Source organism: Orycteropus afer, unplaced genomic scaffold (assembly GCF_000298275.1).
Source record: "Orycteropus afer afer isolate SDZICR_OR568_19922 unplaced genomic scaffold, OryAfe1.0 scaffold00121, whole genome shotgun sequence".
Taxonomy (NCBI): domain Eukaryota; kingdom Metazoa; phylum Chordata; class Mammalia; order Tubulidentata; family Orycteropodidae; genus Orycteropus; species Orycteropus afer.
In genome coordinates this window covers 7114220-7135197 of record NW_006921708.1, presented here as the reverse complement: position 1 = coordinate 7135197, position 20978 = coordinate 7114220, and positions in this window count along the sequence as shown.

The window sequence follows — 20978 nt, the reverse complement described above, 5'->3', positions numbered from 1 at the left end:
CCAGGCTACAATTCAAGTTCAGGAACAATGCTCGATCTCTTTCAGCCCACCATCTCTCAGCCAACAGTCTCTCTCAGTCTCTCTCCCAGCAGTGTGTGTCTCTCGGTGTCTCTCAGCAATGTGTGTCTCTCAGTGTCTCTTTCTCAGCAGCACATGTCTCTCAGAAGCGTTTTTCTCTCAGCAGCACATCTTTGGCAACCAGCTGTCAGAGAGACTCCTTCTGCCTCTAGAAGGCCTCCTTTTAAGCCTGGCAGAGTGTCCAAACTAACCAATCCCAACATCAGAATTCTGTACACCTGAAAGAGAGCAAACTTCCCAGAAAACTGCTTTGCACTGTTCCCAACAGAAATATCCCAGGTGGATAACTAGCAATCAGGAGCTACTTGGTTGCTCATGGCCAGTTCCACCACAGTTTACAATGACTTATGGCTAGAAAAGCTATACCAGATAATTTACTACACTGCAATGTGTAAATATATAGTAGAGCTAATAAGGGGCAAAATTATGATAAGTTCTTGGCCACAGTCAACCACCTCAATTGGCATAACATACTACACAAAAACATTGTTCTAGATCCTACTTTGGTGAGTAGCAAAGCAACTGGGGTCTTAAAAGCTTGCAAGTGGCCATCTAGATGTGACAATGTGTTTCTCCTCATCCAGAGCAAATAAGTATCAAGAAAACAACAGACACATGGAAATGGTTAGTCCAAGGGACTGGTAGATGACATGACCCTCAATCTATATGAGCTTGAGACAAGAAGAATTAAATAGTGCCCAGCTACCACTGTCAACCACTAAGAAAGAGACCAGTGCAAAGGATTCTGGATAGAGTGGGAGAACAATGTGGAACAAAATTCAAAATCATTGAAAAAAAAAAAAAAAACAGGTTTACTGTTCTGATAGAGCCTGGTGAGACCCTAAGACTATGGTCCCTAGTTATCTTTCAGGTCTTGTGGTTTCCAGCCAAACAATAGACAGGCATATTGGGTGAACATTTACATTAGGTAGATATACTCCTTAGAAGGATTAGTCTTTGAAGAACAGAAGTGTAATGTTTGCACAGGGAGATTGCTGGAGGAGTGGGTCAGGAATGCATGGGAAACAAGGATACAGGGAAGAAGTAACTAAAGGGAGGGAATGGGAAGAGAGCTGTTACACTGTGGGGAATTTCAGTCAATGTCATGAGACATTGAACTGCTGTATGGAAAATGAATTTTTTCTACAAACTTTCGTCCAAATCACAATAAAAATTTTAAAAAGAGAGAGAGAAAAGAAAAAAGAGCCAGCTCATCACCTGGAAAAATAGACAGAGCATCCTGGAACTGAGCTTTTTTGGTAGGTTGTTTAGAAGATTAAATACCTCTCCAACTGGCAAAATGTAATTTCACTTTGTAACCCAAAGGAGAGTGAGGAATGCTGTCTTGGTCAAAAGCCACTGGAATGCCATTTTTCAGAGGAAGAGATGGTCCCCATGCTACACCCATGCACAGAGGTTAGAAAGAACACAGCCCTACCAGGCCTTCACTTCCTGGAAGTTGTATCCACTTATTCTCTCTTCCTGGGAGCAGCAACAATAGAGCAAAATGGTAATACTGTGGTGAGATTGCTGTATCTATTTCAAGGCATACAACAGATCAGTGTTTTTTTAAGACAACACATGGTTCTTACTATTTCCTATAATTTGTTTTCTTGGGCCCAGGATAGAGGTATGCTGTTCTACCTTTTTGTGTCAAATTCTCCATGCTGATGATTAGGGAAGAAAGTCCTAGTTAAAATAAATTTCTCAAGAGAGGAGGGCTCTGACCTTGGAGAAAACCCTAGAGTCGGGTGAGAGGCTTCAGGATAGGGAGGCCAGAAGGATGGAGGAAAGGATAGGGGTTAAGCTTTCTCCCCTCCCCTCTCCTCTTGCTTTCCCCTAACCTGCCGACCTCATAATCATTTCATTATTAACATTTTTTCTATGCCACTCTTATCTTAAAACAGCCCCACATTGGGGCTATGGAGCACTCATAACCCATAGATGGGAACCCCCTACAAGACTCCGTGTAGGGAGAGGTGGAACAAATGCTTTCAAAAAAGTAAACTTGTATCCCAGAAGAGATGGAGATGTAACTATGAACTCTCTTGGCAAATGTCAACACACTGATTCAGGTTTTAGGGTTCTAAAAATAGAGATAATGGCATTAGGCCAATAAAAACACCAGTTTTCCAGCATGTAAAACTGACTTAGTATACCAGCTCACCAAAATCATGTATTTCCCTTTACAAATAAATATCCATTTAGTGATGGCTACATAAATGCAGGTTCCCTGTGTTTAGATTAGAAAAAGACTAAGTCATGCCCATTCCTCAAGGAGCTCAGGGTCAGGGTAGAAGTAGGCACATAAACAAATAAACCAACAGGCAACCTTGGCCCTTAAGCACAGACATGCAGAGGGAGGTGTTCCCCTCCACCTCCAGGCCAGCTTTCCCCTCTTCCATCTAGCTGGATAAGGAGCACATGTTCATTCAGCCTGGCACTCATAGCTCCTAGGCTTGGCAGATGGCAGAGCTAAGGATGAGAGGCCAGCCCTGTGCTGCTAAAGCTCCAGTCAGGGGAAGCCTAGGTTACAATGGAGTAGGCAGGCAGAGAAAGTCCTAACCAAGTAGGAGAGGCTTCCACAAGCTTTGCCCTCTTGAGTGTATAGTGTGTGTGTATATGTACACTTGAGTATGTGCACAGGCATGAGTGTGTGCACATGTATACATGCATATGGGTGTGTGTATTTCCACACATATGTATGTTTGATAGGAGTAACTAATGTGGATATGAAATTGATTTGACCATGTGTAAATGTAATACTCTAGCCACATCATTAAGGTCCCTTAGTCATATTTTGAGTGCCTTCTGACTTAAGAGGCTCATCTTCTAGCACAATTTCAGACAATGTTTCAAGGCTATTCTTAGTTTTCCAGTAATATATCAGACAGAGTTTCACTGCTATTCATAAGGTTTTAACCAGTAAATTATTTGAGAAGTGGATAGCCCCTTCCTTCTTCTGAATCTGTCTAAGTCTGGTAGCTCCACTGAAACCTGTCCACTGTGGGTGACTCTGCTGGTATTTGAAATTCTGATGGCATAACCTCCAGTCTCACAGCAGCACTCAAGCCACCACAATATGACAAACTGACCAACGAGTGGTGTTTAAAATCGAGAAGGGAATGCCTCAGGATTGTATCCTTTCACCATACTTATTCAGTCTGTGAGCAAATAATTCAAGAATCTGGACTATATGAAGAAGAACACTCCATCAGGATTGGAGGAAGACTCACTAACAACCTGCAATATGCTGATGACATAACCTTGCTTGCTGAAAGTGAAGATGACTTGAAGCACTTACTAATGAAGATTAAAGACTACAGTCTCCAAAATGGATTACACCTCAACAAAAAGAAAATGAAATTCCCCACAAGTGGACCAATAAATAGCAAAGATGTCATATTACTTGTTTCCATAATCAACACAATGGAAGCAACAGTCAAGAAATCAGATGATGTAATGCGCTGAGCAAATCTACTACAAAAGATATCTTTGAAGTGCCTAAGAGCAAAGATGTCTCTTTGAAGAAAAAGGTACTCCAAACCCAACCCATGGTATTTTCAATAGCCTTATATGTATGTGTGTTCTTGGAAGTCAAGTGGCCAATCCCCAATTCTAGGGAGCCTTAATTCCTGGGAGGCACTCATGCTTCTTGATTACAGGAGAATATTTTCTCTTTTGTGGAAGACTGACCCTCAACTCACAAGTACCTTTTGAAATATGGGAAGTCTCCATAGTGGCCTCTACTGAGAGACAGTGCTGCCTAACTCATCTGCCAGCAGAAAGGGTACCTATGTGGCCTGGGTATTGCTGACACCTTGCATTCTCTTGAGTGGGAAGACATTCTGGAAAGATAGGCTTATACTTTTGTTTTATTTCCTCTCTTCACTCACTGTACTCTGAAGCAGGGAACATAATAAGTAGTGAGGGAGTTATATGATCATATGGAGAAAGGGATGAATATGCTCTATCAGAAATAAACAAATGTATACAGAATATTTTAAAGTAATCAAATATTAATTACATAGGTTCCCAAGACTGCTACTTGTCTACTGTATATCTGTTCTCTTTTCTTCCTGAGTATAGAATTGCAATTTAAAATTAGAGAGCAAGAAAACCAGTTGCCATCCAGAAGAGCAGCTAACCATCACCATTTTTGGCCTTTCTTCTATCTGAGTTGCTATGAGTTAGGATTGACTCAAAAGAAGTGGGGTAGGTTTTTGGTTTACAGCTGAATATGGCCATGTCACTAAGTTCTTACCAATAAGATGTAAGTGTGATTGGTGAGAGAGGTTTCAAGAATAGCATTACGAGGTGGACAGAACCATCCCTTGTACCTATTTCACCTTCTTCCTGCTCTCTATCTGAACTATGTATTTGACAGCTATAGCTCCAGCAAACACTTTGCTCCATGAGAACTTAAAGATGGGAAGTCATCCACTGAGGACAGCAAAGCAAAAAGAGAGAAGGACTCCAGGTCCTAAATGGTCATGGAGTCATTGTCTTGACTCCCTGTCTCCAGACTATGATTTTATGGAACAAGAAAAATAAAAGAAACTGATTTAAATTCTTTCTGGTGTCTGCTAATAGCAGCCAATTTCAATTCTAACTGATACAGTTCATAGTGGAAATAACCAAGTACATTGTTCAAAATACCTTGATAGGGAAATACTCCTTGTGGATAAAATCCAGTCCTTCCTTTGTGTGTGTGTGTGTGTGTGTGTCTGTGTGTGAGGTTTAGAACCCTGGCAAGTTGCTGCAACCTCTATGGGCCTCAATTTACTTGTCTGTGGATTGGGATGTTGTAATAGAGTTCACTGAGGGTGAATGACCATATCACTGGGTTCAACATACATTGAAAATAACCAGCTATTTATATCAGAAATGGAATGATTACTTAATGCTATGCTATACTATACTGAAAAAATATAAAGAGCCCCTGTATTGAAAATAACAAAGCCTGACTAAGATGTGCTAGAAATAACTGACAATCTCACAGGACACCAGATGATTTCTCTATGGACAGCTGGCCCAATCCTCATGTACCAGCTGTGTCCTGGCCGGGAAAAGCCAGGGGAACTTCCTGGCCAAGTGAGCCTTGCTGGCACATAGTCTGAGGCTGATACCCTGCTCTGCCCCACGACCACGGTCAGACCTATGTCTGGGCCCTCAGGGGACAGGGCAGGAAACTGAGTCCAGTGGAAATCAGGAAGCTGGAAGTTTCTTTTGCCTGCAAATATCCTGTATACACAGACCCCCATTATCATTCAGAGACCCAGAAGCGAGGTGACAGATGGCAGTGCTCTCTGTCCCCAGTCCAGATATCCTCTCATTCATCTTCAACATGGTCATCTCCCTCTTGACATGTGACCACATCTAGAATGAGTGCCTTGTTCTCTGTCTGGCTCATACCCCAGAGTGGACACAAGCTTTGCTGAAACTGTCCAAGCATTATAGCATTCATCACTCAGCAAATATTTAGGACTATGTACCATGGGCAAGACACTAAGGACACTTTGGATTCTAGGACTATTCCCTTCCAACAAGCTAAAACTCTGCAGTGGGCCAGAGGAAGCCCATGAATATCTTTATATGAATCAGATGCTTAAAGTGGCTTCATATGATGCTGTTAATGTAAATTTAGTTCTAAAATGTAATAAATTTCTACTAAATACTAATTACTACAAAAGTGAACTATTGAAATAGTGAACTACTATCCTATATTTCCAGGTACTGTGGAAACTATTTTACTCCTTCTTTATTGGGAACAAAAATCTTGTAAATGACTTCTAGCACAATAGCAGAGTAGGCAAACAAGCTACCCAGATTCTCTATAACAAAGACACAAGAAACCAAATAAAACAGATATGGATGATAACCCTGGAAACCTGAGCTTCAAAGGAAATGACAAAGTAAAGCAACTACTGACTAGAAGAAACTGAAGGAAACAAAAAAACTGAACAAGGAGACATGGAGACATACAGAGCAGTGTATTGTCAACTGCTCTGGCACAGCATGGGCATTTTGAATTTTTTGCAAGCAGCACTCCGATTGAGGCAGGAACCTCAACTCTGTTTTCCCAGGACTGCACCAGCCCTTATATTGGTGGCTGGTGACAAGAAAGATGCAGTCTTCCCATTACTCCCCACATCCTGCTAGTGACAAGAAGTGTGGCCATCCCTCACCTCTACCCACTCAGTAGCCAGTAACATGGTGGTGTGCCCTCATACATGAGGTGAAGCATGCACATCACCCCTACATTTGGAGGCACATGCTCTCTACCTCCTAAGGCCACCAGAATACACCATCTGGGACTAGATGCTCTGCCTCTAGCCACTTGTAGGCTAGCAGAATGCTATTCTAGAACATGTGGCTTACTACCAGCCACCTCCTAAGCCAGTACAAGCATCATCCTGGACCTGGCACCCCACCTGTAGCACCCTCCAAGGCTGGTAGACGTGCCATCCTGGGCCAGGTTTCCCTAACTCAGCTGCCTCCTAGGCTGGTGGATGCACTATTCCAGATCAGATGCCCCACCCCCACTCATCTTTTAGGCCAGCAGAAGTCCTGTCCCAGATTGGGAACCCTACACCCTGCTGCCTCCTCAGCAAAAGGAGCAACAACAAGGCATCCTGACCTCCAATTTTCTCTTTTCATTTTTAAAATGTTTTTTTTATTGTGCTCTTTCTTATTCTCTTTTCTTATTCCCTTGTTTTTCTTTTTCTTTCTTTTCTACACTCTTGTTTTTTTCTCTTTCTCTTTTCTCCGTCATTAATTATTATTATATCATTTTCTCTCTTCTCCTTTTTCCTTGACCTTATTTTTCCATCCAGTGGAAACAACAACCACACCAGCACTTCCTGCAGCCCCAAACACTGGGTGAATATCTCCAACCTTCCTGTACCACCTTATCAATGATAGATGGTGGCCAAACTAGCCAGCCTATTCTCCACTGGTCCACATGAAAAACAAAGAACTGGACACACACTCCTTTCTCTATCACACCCATCATAAGACAGACGGTGAATGCTGTAAGTGCTGCCAACTCACAAGCAGTGTAGCATGCCCACTCCACCTACTTGGATATGCCAAAATAAAATAAAGCAAAGCAAAAACAAAAGGGAGGGGGGGCAAGATGCATTAACATCCAGCCATCAATTAAATACAAAAGTAACATCAAAATGTTTTAGAGAAAAAAGACAATCTCAGTTCATACCAAGAAATAAAACAAAGTGGCTCAAACAAGTGATTACAATACAGAGCCACCAAACCTTCCTGAGGAAGAAATGGCTTTGGAATTACTTGATAAGGAAGTCAAAACAATTATATTTAGGTACTTTCAATACTCTGAGAGAAGGATTAAGGACACAGACAAAACTCTAGAAGAATTTAGAAAAACAATAAAAGAATAAGCTGACAAAGTAAATGGAAAATTGGAAACTATGCAAAAACAGCACATCAAAATCCAGAATATTAATATTAAGATTTCAGAAATAGGTAACTCATTGAAAGGGCAAAGGAGTAGAATTGAATCAACAGAAGATAAAATTAGTGAAATTGAAGAAAATACTCTCAATACTAATTTGTTAGAGGGATAATGAGAAAAAAGAATGGAAAAAAATGAAAAAAGCCTAACAATTATGTGGAACACCATCCAAAGGAATAATTTGCATATGATGAGGATTCCAGAGAAAGGAGAGGCAAACACACAAAGAAAATTTGCTGATTTATTGGAAGAAATCTTCCCTAATAACACAAAAGAAGTGAAAATATGCATTCAAGAAGCTTAATGAACTCCAAACAGGATAGACACTATGAGAGTTAAAGCTGTGTGTCAACTTGTCTGGACCATGGTTTTGAGTGGTTTGCCAGCTTGATGTACTTACTCCCCATGATGATACTGTAATCACTTCCATTGAGCAATCTGCTTTGAGACAGTAATAAGTGGAAAGATAGCTGACTTGGGTATGTGGCCTGCTCCAAGTATATAAGGAGAAGCTTTGAGAAAGGTCTCTAGCTTTTTGGCACATTTGGATTTGCATTAGGTCAAGTCTTCATCCCCAAATCTTGGACTTGAACTAGTGGCCTGCCATGTTGCCTATCAATCTTGGGATTGTGTCATTTTACCTGCTGACCTCGGGTTCATCAGTCTCAGCAGCCAGCTGCTGCCTGATTTAGGAGATGTCTATAGCTCCAATGGGACTGGAAGAAGAGGCAGAGCTGAAGGCCAATGTCAAGAGACCTTCATACAGCCCCTACAACTGGCACTCTGAATTTGGATTTCTGGCTTTCTTAATTATAAATTTCTTTTCTTTTCCTATTTATTTATTTTTAATTTTTTTATTTCATTCCCCGATGACCATCCCAACCATAAAAAACTCCTCTCCTCCTGTCCCTGAGATGACCCCCACCCTTTGCCCTTCTTAACTTTGAGTTCCTGTCTGTCCAGCTTTCCCTTTATGTGAAAGCTGCCCCACTGGTGCGTCATGGCTGATTGCTCTAAGGGGTTCATCTCCCTAGAGAAAGTGGGTGCATCGCTCTGGGGTAGGTGTTCTGCATGTAGGCCTTTCTACTGTGGCAGAGAGCCAATCCATGGGAGTGAACCAATTTCTAGGCCCAAAGGGTAACCTAGGGCCATAGTCTCAAGGGTTCCACCAGTATCTATCCTATCCAGGAGCTCCAGTTTTGATCTCTTTCATTGTGGTTGACATTGGTAGCCAGGCACCATCTAGTTCTTCTGGTCACAAGGTCATGAAGGTTGAGGTCCTCATGGTTCATCTTATCCTTGGACTAATTGTTTCCATATGCCTTTTATTTTCTTGTCTCTTCTTTGATTCAGATGAGAGAAGACCAATAATTGCATCTTAGATGGCCACTCAAAAGCTTTTAAGACCTTAGTCGCTACTCACCAAAGTAGATTGTAGAACAAGATTTTTTTGTTCTGTGTTGTGCCAATTGATGATGTCCCTTGAGGCTATGGTCCTGACTCTATGTGCCTGGTAATTCTCTCTCTCAAGGTGTTTGGTTGTCTCTAAGAAGTTACTCCAATTCTTTCTTCTGTTGGTTCTGTAATATATGTGGCTAATTTTGTACCACAAGTGCATATGTAAAATTATCTTCAGCCAGGTCTATCTTTGGTCTAGCGTATATTCCTGGTCACCTAGAAAAAATTCCTTTTTTTAAGCCATCCATGGGTGGTGTTTCTGTTATAGTAGCACTACAGAACAAAGACAGATCCCGAAAGAAAATCACCAAGGCATATCATAACCAAACTTTCCAAAACCAAAGACAAAGAAAGAATCCTGAAAGCAGCTTGGAAAAATGAAAAGTCACCTACAATAAGAACCAATATGTCAATGCTTTGATTTCTCAGCAGAAACCATGTAGGCAAGAAGGCAATAGGATGGCATTTGTAAAAGTCTGAAAGAAAAGATTGGCAACCAAGAATTATATACCCAGCAAAATTAGGACATATCCTGATAATCATAAATTAAGGAAATTTGTAAAAACCAGACCAACTTTACAAAGGGTACTAAATGAGTTCTTCAGACAGAGAACCAACAGTGCCAGACAAAAGCCTGAGATTAACACATTTGATAACATCACCTAGAACCAACACAGGGACTTCCAGCAAGATAGTGGAATAGGCAAACAATCTACATAGACCCTGCATAATAAAGAAACAAAAAAATCAACTGAAACAGAGACAAAGGATAATTCTGAACTTTGAAGGGAAAGATAAAGAAGTGGATTAAATGTCAAGTAGTAGAAGGACATGAAAGAAAACAATGAATAAGTGGAGAAACAGAGTTGTCAACCATTGACTGGCCTGATGATGTGGACATTTTGAATATTTGTACTTGGCTTTCTGATCAGGACAGCAATCAGATAATCAGCTCCACTAGCTGAGCATGACACAGACAACACACTTATGGCTGTCAATCAGAAAGATGCAACATTCCCCGGTTTCCCTTGTACATTTGCCCTCTCAGTGAAAGAAGGTTTGTCCATCCCCCACCCAGACAGGAATTCCATCCTGAACCAGGTGCAATGTTACTGACTGCCTTCTGGGTGGGCAGAAACTTTCTGGAACTGGGCACCCTGCTCCTAGCCACCTTTTAGGTCAAGGAGAGTTTTTTCTGGGACCACATGTCCTGCACCAGTTACCTTTGGGGGCAGCAAGAAATTTTTCTGGGAGGAGCATCCCCACACCCACCTAATCTTTGGGATGGCAGGAGCTTTCTCTGGGACCAGATGCCCTTCCCAAGCTGTTTTTTAGGCTGACACATGCTCCCTCTAGAACTAAGTACCTTGCTCTCAGTCCCCTTTTAGACCAGCAGGAACTTTTCCTGGGTCCAGGCATCCTGCCCCCACATACCTTCTGGCCTATGGGGTCCTCATCTCAGATTGGGCTCCCTGACACAGTTGCCTTCTGGGTGGATAGGAATTAGTTCTGGGAGCAACTACCATGCTCCCACTTACCCTTTGGGGTGGCAGAAACTTTTTGGGGAAGCAGGAGCCCTGTGCCCCCCTGCCTTTTATGACAGCAAAAACTTTTCTGGCACCAGATGCCCTGTCTCCCATAATTTGGGGGGCTGTCAAGGACTCCTTCTGAAAACAGGAGTCTTTCTCCTAGTCACTGTTTGGTTCTACAGGAAATTTTCCAGGTCCAGGTTCCCTGTCCCCAGACACCTTCTTGGCCAGCAGGAACTCTTTTGGGGTCAGGCACTGCACCCCTAGTTGCTTTATGGGTAGATAGGAACTAGTTCCAAGATGACATGACCTGCTCCCAGCCAATCCTTCTGGAACCCAGTGCTCTGCTTCCTGCCACCTGCTTAGTCAGCAGAACACTGCCCAGGAACTCTGGGTCCCGACCCCCAGTTTTCATTTTTTTTTTTTTCTTTTTTACTTCTTTATATCCCTCCCATATTAAGTTTTCTTTTCTTTCCCTTCTCTGCTTCTTGGTTTTTTCCTTTTCCATATTCCATATTTTTCTTTCTTTTTCTTCTCTTTTTGTTTTCCCCATTGCTTATATATCTATTTGCATATTTCTTATTTTTTGCTTTTTTTTTTTTTTTTGTCCCACCTGGCAGGAGACAGCAACTATGCCCACAAAATCAAACTGTATCTGCACTTCCTGTTGCCTCACTCACTGGGTGAGGACCACCAATTATTTCTGTACCAAGTGATAAATGACAGATGGTGGCCAATACCAGCCCAGTCGATCCTCAGCTTCTCTACACAAACAGCTAACAGACATCCATACATACATCACATCCTCTGTCACACCCACCAGGAGACAGGTGGTGAATGTCTAAGTACTGCCAAATTAGCACATAGAGTAACATACCAGCTCTGCTCACTCAGAGATATGAAGAAAAAAAATAAACTGAGTGAGTCACACCAACATACAATTACCAATTAAATATGTATCTAATGACTTCAAAATGTCTCAGAGACAACTGACAATTCCAACTCACACAAAGAAGTAAGATAAAGAAGTTCAAACAAGGGACCCAGAATACAGAGGCAGAAATCATCCCTGAGGAAGAAGTGGCATTGGAACTACCTGATAAGGAATCCAAAATAATTATATTTAGGCACCTTCAGTTAATTGAGACAGATAGAGGAAAACACTGACAAAATAAAGTAAATAACTGCCAAAATTAATGAAAATACAGACAAAACTCTAAAAATATTTAGGAAAACAATGAAAAAAAAAAAACTGATAAAATAAATGAAGACTTAGAAACTATGCAAAAAACAGCAAATAAAATTCCACAAGATTAACATTAAGATTTCTTAAATAGACTAAGACATTGAAAAGGCAAAAGAGTTCATTTGAATCAATGAAAAATAGTTACTGAGATTGCAGACTAATCCCTTAATATTGTTTTGTTAAAGGAACAATCAGAAAAAAAAATTGAAGAAAATCTAAGGTTTATGTGGAACACCATCAAGAGAAATAACTTACATGTGATTAGAATCACAGAACGAAAAGATACAAATATAACCATGGGGAAAATTGTTGAAGGTTCATTGGATGAGAACTTCCCTAACATGATGATAAATGTTACTTTTGTTGTTAGGTGCTATTGAGTCACTTCTGACTCATAGCGACCCCATGCACAGCAGAACAAAACACCACCTGATCCCATGCCAACTCCATGATCCTTGTTATACTTGAGCCCATTGTTGCAGCCATCATGTCAATCCATCTCATTGCAGGCCTTCCCCTTTTTTTGTTGACCCTCTACCTTACCAAGCATGACATCTTTCTCCAGGGAATGGTCCCCTCTGACAACATGACCAAAGTAGGTGAGACGAAGTCTGGCCATCCTGCTCCCAAGGAGCATCTCAGCTGCACTTCCTCCAGGACAGATCTGTTAGTTCTTTTGGCAGTCCATGATACCTTCAGCATTCTTCACCAGCACCACAACTCAAAAACATCAACTCTTCCTCACTCTTCCTTATTCATTGTCCAGCTCCCACATGCATATGAGGCAACTGGAAATATCATGGCCTGTGTCAGGTGCACCTTAGTCCTCAAGGAGACATCCTTGCTCCTCAGCACTTGAAAGAGTTCCTTTGCAGCAAACCTGCCCAGTGCTACATGTCTAAAGTCCTGACTGCTGCTTCCATTGGCCGCAATTGTGGAACCAAGCAACGTGAATTCTTTGACAACCTCAATTTTTTTTCTCCATATATTGTAATGTTGCTTATTGGTCCAGTTGTGAGGATTTTTGTTTTCTTTATATTGAGATGTAATCCATACTGCAGACTGTGTGCCTCAATCTTCATCAGTAAGTGCCTCAAGTTATCCGCAATTTCAGCAAAGTTGTATCATCTGCATATCTCAGGTTGTTAATGATTCTTCCTCCAATTCTGATGCCACGTCTTTCTTCATATAGTCTAGCTTCTCGGATTATTTGCTCAGCATATAGATTGAATAAGTATGGGGAAAGGATACAACCCTGATGCACTCCCTTCCTGATTTTAAACCATTCAGTGTCCCCTTGTTCCATTCAAATGACAGCCTCCTGATCAAGGTATAGGTTCCTCTTGAGTACACTCAAGTGTTTGGGAATTCCCTTTCTTCTCAATGTTATCCATAATTTTTCATGATCCACACAATCAAATGCCTTTGCATAGTCAATAAAGCACAAGTAAACATATTTCTGGTATTCTCTGTCTTGAGCCAAGATTCATTTGACAGCAGCTATGATATCCCTTGTTCCATGTCCTCTTCTGAATCCGGTTTGCCCCTTGGAAGTTCTCTGTCAATATACTGCTGCAAACCTTTTTTTAATTATCTTCAGTGAGATTTTACTTGTGTGCCATATTAATGATACTGTTCTATAATTTCCACATTCTGTGGGATTACTTTCTTTGGAATGGGTACAGATATGGATCTTTTCCACTCAGTTGGCCAGGTAGCTGTCTTCCAAATCTCTTGGCATAACCGAGTGAGTTCCTCCAATGGGGCATCCATTTGTTGAAATATCTCAATGGGTATTCTGTCAATTCCCAGAACCTTGTTCTTCACCAATTCTTTCACTGAAGCTTCGACTTCCTCCTTCAATACCATTGGTTCTAGATCATATGCTCCCTTCTAAACTGGATGAACATCGACCAGTTCTTTTTGGTACAGTGACTCTGTGTATTCCTTCCATCTCCTTTTGATGTTCCCTGAATCATTCAATGTTTTGCCCTTAGAATCTTTCAATATTGCAACTCCAGGCTTACATTTTTTCCTCAAATCTTTCAGCTTGAAAAATGCTGAGCGTGTTCTTCCTTTTTGGTTTTCTAACTCCAGGTCTTTGCACATTTCATTATAGTAATTGACTTTGTCATCTTGAGCTGCTCTTTGAAATCTTCGGTTCTATTCTTTTATCTTGTCATTTCTTCCATTTGCTTTAGCTACTCTCTGCTAAAGGGCAAGTTTCAGAATCACTTCTGTCATCCATTTTGGCCTTATCTTCTATTGTTGTCTTTTTAGTGACCTCTTGCTTTCTTCATGAATGATGCTCTTGATGTCATCCCACGATTCATCTGGTTTCTGGTCATTGGTGTTCAATGCATCAAATCTATTCTTCAGATGGTCTCTAAATCCAGGAGGGACATATTCTAGATCATATTCTGGCTCTTGTGGACTTGTTTTAATTGTCTTTATCTTCAAGTTGAACTTGCATATGAGCAGTTGATGGTCCGTTCCACAATCAGCTCCTGGCCTGGTTTTGGCTGAAGATATTGAGCTTTTCCATTGCCTCTTGCCACAGATGTAGTCTATCTGATTCCTGTGTGTTCCATCTGGTGAAGTCCATGTGTACAGCCACAGTTTGTGTTTTTGGAAAAAGGTGTTTGCAATGAACAAGTCATTGGTCTTGCAAAATTCTACCATGAAAGTTGCAGCATTATTTCTGTCACCAAGTCCAAATTTTCCAACCACTGGTGATTCTTCGTTTCCAACTTTTGCATTCCAGTCACCAGGGGTAATTAACACATCCTGTTTGCAAGCTGGGTCAATTTCAGACTGCAGAAGTTGATAAAAATCTTCAATTTCCTCATCCTTGGCTTTGGTAGTTGATGCATAAATTTGAATAATAGTCATATTAATGGGTCTTCCTTGTAGGCATATGGATATTATCCTATCATTGAAAGCATTGTACTTCAGGACCGATCTTGAAACATCCTTTGTGATGATGAATGCGACACCATTCCTCTTTAAACTGTCACTCCCGGCATAGTGGATCATATGGTTTCTGATTCAAAATGGCCAAAACCAGTCCATTTCAGCTCACTAATGCCTAGGATATCAATCTTTATGTGTTCCATTTCCTTTTTGACAACTTCCAATTTTCTTAGATTCACACTTTGTACATTCCATGTTCCGATTATTAATGGATATGTACAGCTGTTTCTTCTCAATTTGAGTGGTGCCATGTCAGCAAATGGAGGTCTCTAAAGCTTTACCTTATCCATTTGAGTAAAGCTGATTTTACTCTGATAATGCAGCCCTTTACCAGTCCTACTTTGAGAGCTTTCTATGCTAAGTGACTCATCTTCCTCTTCTGTATTGGACAATGTTTCTGGACTATTCATAAAGTTGCACTGTAATGTATCAGACATTGTTTCTCTGCTATTCATAAGGTTTTCCCTGGCCAATTCTTTGATAGGTGGATGGCCTCCTCCTTCTTCCTAGTCTGTCTCAGTCTGCAAGCCAGGCTGATACCTGTGCAACAAATGCACCCCACTGGGTTTGAAACACCAATGGCACAGCCTCAAGAGTCACAGCAACACGTCACCACAGTAGGACAAACCGACAGACAAGTCTGTTTCCCTTAGTTGTTGGAAACCCCTCCAACCACCCTTACCTGGATCCCTGCAGCTAACTCCTCCATCTGTACCAGTCCCCTTTTCCTTTTCTGTCCTCTCCCTGCTTCCCACTTCACTGCTTGTGGGGTATGGCCTGGGTTCCCTCTCCTCACCTGGGTCCCTGCGGCTGACTCTTTGATCTGTTCCAGTCCCCTTTGCCTTTTCTGTCCTCTTCCTGCTTCCTGCCTTGCTGCCTATTCTTAGGTTCCCAGAATCCAATGATAAATGAGAAGATTTGAATTTAAAAAATTCAAGTAACCACAAACAGGATTGACCCCAAAAGAAATTCACCAACATAGCATAATCAAATATCCAAAACCAAAGACAAAGAAAGAATCCTAGAAGCAGCATAGGAAAAATGATCAGTTACTTACAATGGGCAACAAATAAAACTAAGCTCTGATTTCTCAGCAGAAACCATGAGGCAAGAAGGCAACAGGATGACATATGTAAACCCTGAAACAAAAAAATTGCCAACCAGAATTATACACCAGAAAAAAATGTTCCTCTATGGTGATGGTGAAATTAGCACATTTCCAGATAAACAGATATTAAGGAAATTTGTAATAAATCAGACCAACATTACAAGAGATGCAAAAGGAACTCCTTTGAACAGAGAACCAACAATAGTAGACAACAACCTGTGATTAATACATATGACAACATAACCCAAAAACCAACCCATATATACGCCAAACCAAACCCACTGCCATCAAGTCAATATTTACTTATAGCGACCCATATTGGGTTTCCAAGGCTGTAAATCTTTATAGAAGTAGATTGGCTCATCTTCCTCCCATAGAGCCACTGATGGGTTTCAACCACCACCTTTTGGTTAGCAGACAAATACCTTATCTACTACACCACAAGAGCTCCTTAAAACCCATATATTGTTGTTGTTGTTGTTATGTGCCGTCGAGTCGGCCCCAACTCATAGCGACCCCTTCTTGGGTTTCCAAGGCAGTATCACTACGGAAGTAGTATTGCCCAACCTTCCTTCCGAGGAGTGGCTGGTGGATTTGAACCGCCAGCCGTCTGGTTAGCAGGCAAGTGTCTTAGCCACTATGCTACCAGAGCTCCCATATATAGTAGTATGTAAATTAAAATAAACTTTGAAGACTGAAAACATGGAACCAGAGACATCAATTTGTAAATGAGAACAACTACAAAGCAAAAAAAAAAAAAAAAAAGGTATACATAGTGTAGTTACAGAACTTCCAAATGGAGAAGAAATCAAAATGACTTTGAGATAGAATGGACCGTTTTAAATATGGGAAGAAAATAATAAATCACAGAGTAACCTCAAAAAACATTAATATACCTTCTCATCAAAATAAAAACAGAAGAGCTGCAACTATTTAGCCAATACTAAATCAATAGCAACAAAGGAAATGGTTTTAAAAATTCATAACCAAAATAAGGTCAGCAGGGAAAATATATGGAAGACAGAAATAAACAACACCATGAAAAAACATATAAAAAATGACAGCAATAAATTCATACTTGTTAATGATTACAATAAATGCAATTGGATTAAATGCACAAATTTCAAGAGACAGGGAATTGTAGAATGGATAAGAAAACATAACCCATCAATATGCTATCTACAAGAGACACACCATAGACACAAAGACAGAAACAGACTAAAACTCCAAGATTGGAAAAATATGTATCCAGCAAATCATAATCCAAAAAAGAGCAGGAATGGGAATATTAATTTCTGATAACATGGACTTCAACACAAAAACCACCATAAGAGAAAAAAATAAAACAAAAAAAACTCACTGCCATCGAGTCAAATCCAACTCATCGACCCCTCCTTGGATTTCTGAGGCAGTATCTCTATGGCAGTAGATAGCCCAGTCTTCCTCCTGAGAAATGGCTGGTCAGTTTGAACCACCAGCCTTCTGGTTAGCAGTCAAAATGCCTTAGGAACTATGCCACCAAAGCTCCCAGGAAGGACATTATATACTAATTAAAAGATAAAACAAGAGGACATAGCCATAATAAATATGTACACACCCAATGAAACTGCTCCAAAATACATAAATCAAACTTCAACATAATTGAAAAGAGAACTCCACAATAATAGTAAGAAACATTAATACATCACTTTCAATGAAACACAGAAAGATTAGAAAGAAACTCACCAAAGACACAGAAGAAATGAGCAATACAATCAACAAAATGTATTTCATAGATATATACCAACATTTCACCCAATAACATTGCAATATATATTCTTTCCAGAGCGCATAGAACATTCTTCAGAATAGACTATGTGTTAGCGCACAAAGCAATCCTCAATAAATTTGAAAACATCAAAATTCTACACAGCATCTTCTCAATCAGAATGCTATGAAATTAAATATCAACAATAGAAAGACAAAAGAAAATAAAGCAAACATATAGAAACTAAATAAGATCATCATTTAAAACTCCTGAGGAACAGAAGAAATTAAAAAAAAAAATGAAGTTAAAAATTTCCTTGAATCGAATAAGAATGAAAAAACAACATACCAAAATCTTTGGGACACAACAAAAGCAGTGTTCAGAGGGCAATTCATAGCAAGATGTGCACAGATCAAAAAAGAAGAATGAGCCAAAATCAACACCTTAACTCTACATCTACAACAGTTAGAAAAAAAGGCAGGGGAAAAAAAAAAAAAAAACCTAGAGTCACCAGAAGGAAAGAAATAATAAAGTTTTGAGGAGAAATAAATGAAATGAAAATGATGAAAAGAATCAACAAGACTAGATTCATTCTGTCAATTCAGCTCCTATTCATAGCAACCATAAGTATGGTTGAACCAAACTGAACCAAACACTGCCTGGTCCTGCACCAGCCTCACAATCCTTGTTAGACCTGAGCCCACTGTTGCAGCCATTGTATCAATTCATCTTTTTGAGGGCCTTTCCCTTTTTTGTTGACTTTCCACTTTACTACGTATGATATCTTTCTATTCCTTAAGGTCATGGAAAAAGAAAATCACTAATTTTATAGGGAAAGGAAAAAGAGCTCAGATAAGCTAAGCACTACTAAAGAAGAAGAAAAAAGTAAGAGGTTTCACATTCCCCAATCTCAAAACTTATTATACAGCACCTGTAGTCAAAAGAGCCTGGTAATGATTCAATGACGTACATATATACAACTGGCACAGAAATGAGAACCCAGAAATAAAGCCATCCACCTATGGACAGCTGATCTTTGACAAAAGGCCAAAATCCTTTAAATGAGTAAGTGACAGTTTATAACAAATGATGCTGGCAAAACTGGATATATATTTGAAGAAAAATGAAGCAAGATCCATACCTCACACCATATTAAAAAAAAAAAAAAAAAGCAAACTCAGGATGAATCGAAAGCCTAACTGGAAAACCTAAAGCTATAAAGGTCATCAAAGAAAAAATAGGGGCAAACTAAGAGGCTTTAGTTTAAGCATAAATAGACTATCAAACATAAGCAAAAATGAACAAACAGCAGAAGAAAAAGTAGATGACTGGCACCTTCTCAAATTTAAATTTGTACATGCATCAAAATACTTCTCTGAAAGAGTTAAAAGAGAAGGTACAGATTGGGAAATAATATTAGGCAGTTACATATCTGACAAGGGACATACCTCTAAAAGCTATAGAAAACTTCAACATGTCAACATCAAAAAGACAAACAATACAATTCAAAACTGGGCAGAGAAAATGAACAGACACTTCACCAAAGAAGATATTCAGGGAGCTAACAAATACAAGGAGAAATACTCAACATCATTAGCCATCAGAGAAATGCAAATTAAAACTACAATGAGATAATATCTCACCCTAGCAAGAATAATAAAGTTCAATAAAAGAGAAAACAACAAATACTAGGGAAAATATGGAACTTTCATACATGGCTGGTGGGACTGCAAAATGGTACAACTGCTGCGGAAAACACTATCACACCTTCATAAATTGTTGAAAATAGAAATGACATTTGATCCAGCAATCTCACATCCTAAAGAAGCAAGAGCTGGGATATGAATGGATATTTGTACATCCATATTCATTGCAGCATTATTTACAATAGCAAAGAGATGGAAACAACCTGTATGCCCATCAATGGATGAATGGCTAACCAAATTATGGTACATACAAACAATGGAATATTATGTAACATTAAAGAATAATGAAGAATCCGTGAAACTCCTCATAACGTGGATGAATGTGGTGGAATATTATTATACTGAGTGAAATAAGTCAGTTATAGAAGAACAAATATTGAATGAGTCCAGTATTATAAAAAATCAAGGAAAGGTTACATGGAAGGTAACTTTCTTTATTGGATACGAGAGATGGAAGGGAAAATTGCTAGCCAAGTAAGAGACATGCATTGATTTGGGTGAAGGAAGGTAATATACCAAAAGCAGGTGACCAACACAATGTCACTAAGGAAAAGGAAGCCACAGAGAGGTGCATCAGAGGTAGATAACAAAAGTAAATATTATTACATAAACAATACTTCATTATCAATAATAACAAATATTAATCTAAAGATGGATACATAAGTTGACAGGCAAGATGATCAGATAAGGGTTGGTGAACAAGACAGTAACGATGACCATATATAGATTTTGTAAACTATATTTCTGCATTCCTATTTGTATGTTCAATAAAAATGTCCATGTATAATAGAGCTAACAAGGCTCAAAGTAGTGATTACTTCTTAGCCACAGCCAAACACTTGGAGGGAATGAGTCTCTGGATGTGAGAGTTCAGGACTATGGTTGAGGGGGACATCAAGCTCAATTGATATAACATAGGACACAAATACGTTGTTCTACATCCTAGTTTGGTGAGTAGTGACTGGGGTCTTAAAAACTTGCAAGCAGCCATCTAAGATGCAGCTATTGGTCTCTCCATATCTGGAGCAAAGAAGAGTGAAGGAAACCAGAGATGCACAAGAACAATTAATCCAAGGGACTAGTGGACCATGGGAACCTCAGCATATAGACTCTGAGACCAGAACTAGATGGTGCCCGGTTACCACTGCCAACCACTCAGAAAGGGATCAAAATTGGAGATCCTGTAAAGAGTGAGAGAAAATTGTGGAACAAAACTTAAAATCATGAAAATTACCAGTCTTACTAGTCAGCCCGAGGGTTACAGGTGAGGAGAGATAATGCAGGGACGCCAGAGTAGCAGGCTGTAAGAGCAGGAGAAAGGGGATAAAAGCCTTGAACCCAGACAGAAGAGCAATCAGCCGAAGGGATTAGGTGAGGACGGGAAACTCAGGCCCGCCCAGAGGAGCAGGCTGGAAGAGCAGGAGGAAGGGGATAAAAGCCTTGAACCCAGACAGAAGAGCAGTCAGCCCGAGGGTTACAGGTGAGGAGAGACAATGCAGGGACACCAGAGTAGCAGGCCAGAAGAGCAGGAGAAAGGGGATAAAAGCCTTGAACCCGGACAGAAGAGCAGTCAGCCCCAGGGTTACGGGTGAGGAGAGACAACGTAGGGATGCCAGAGTAGCAGGCCGGAAGAGCAGGAGAAAG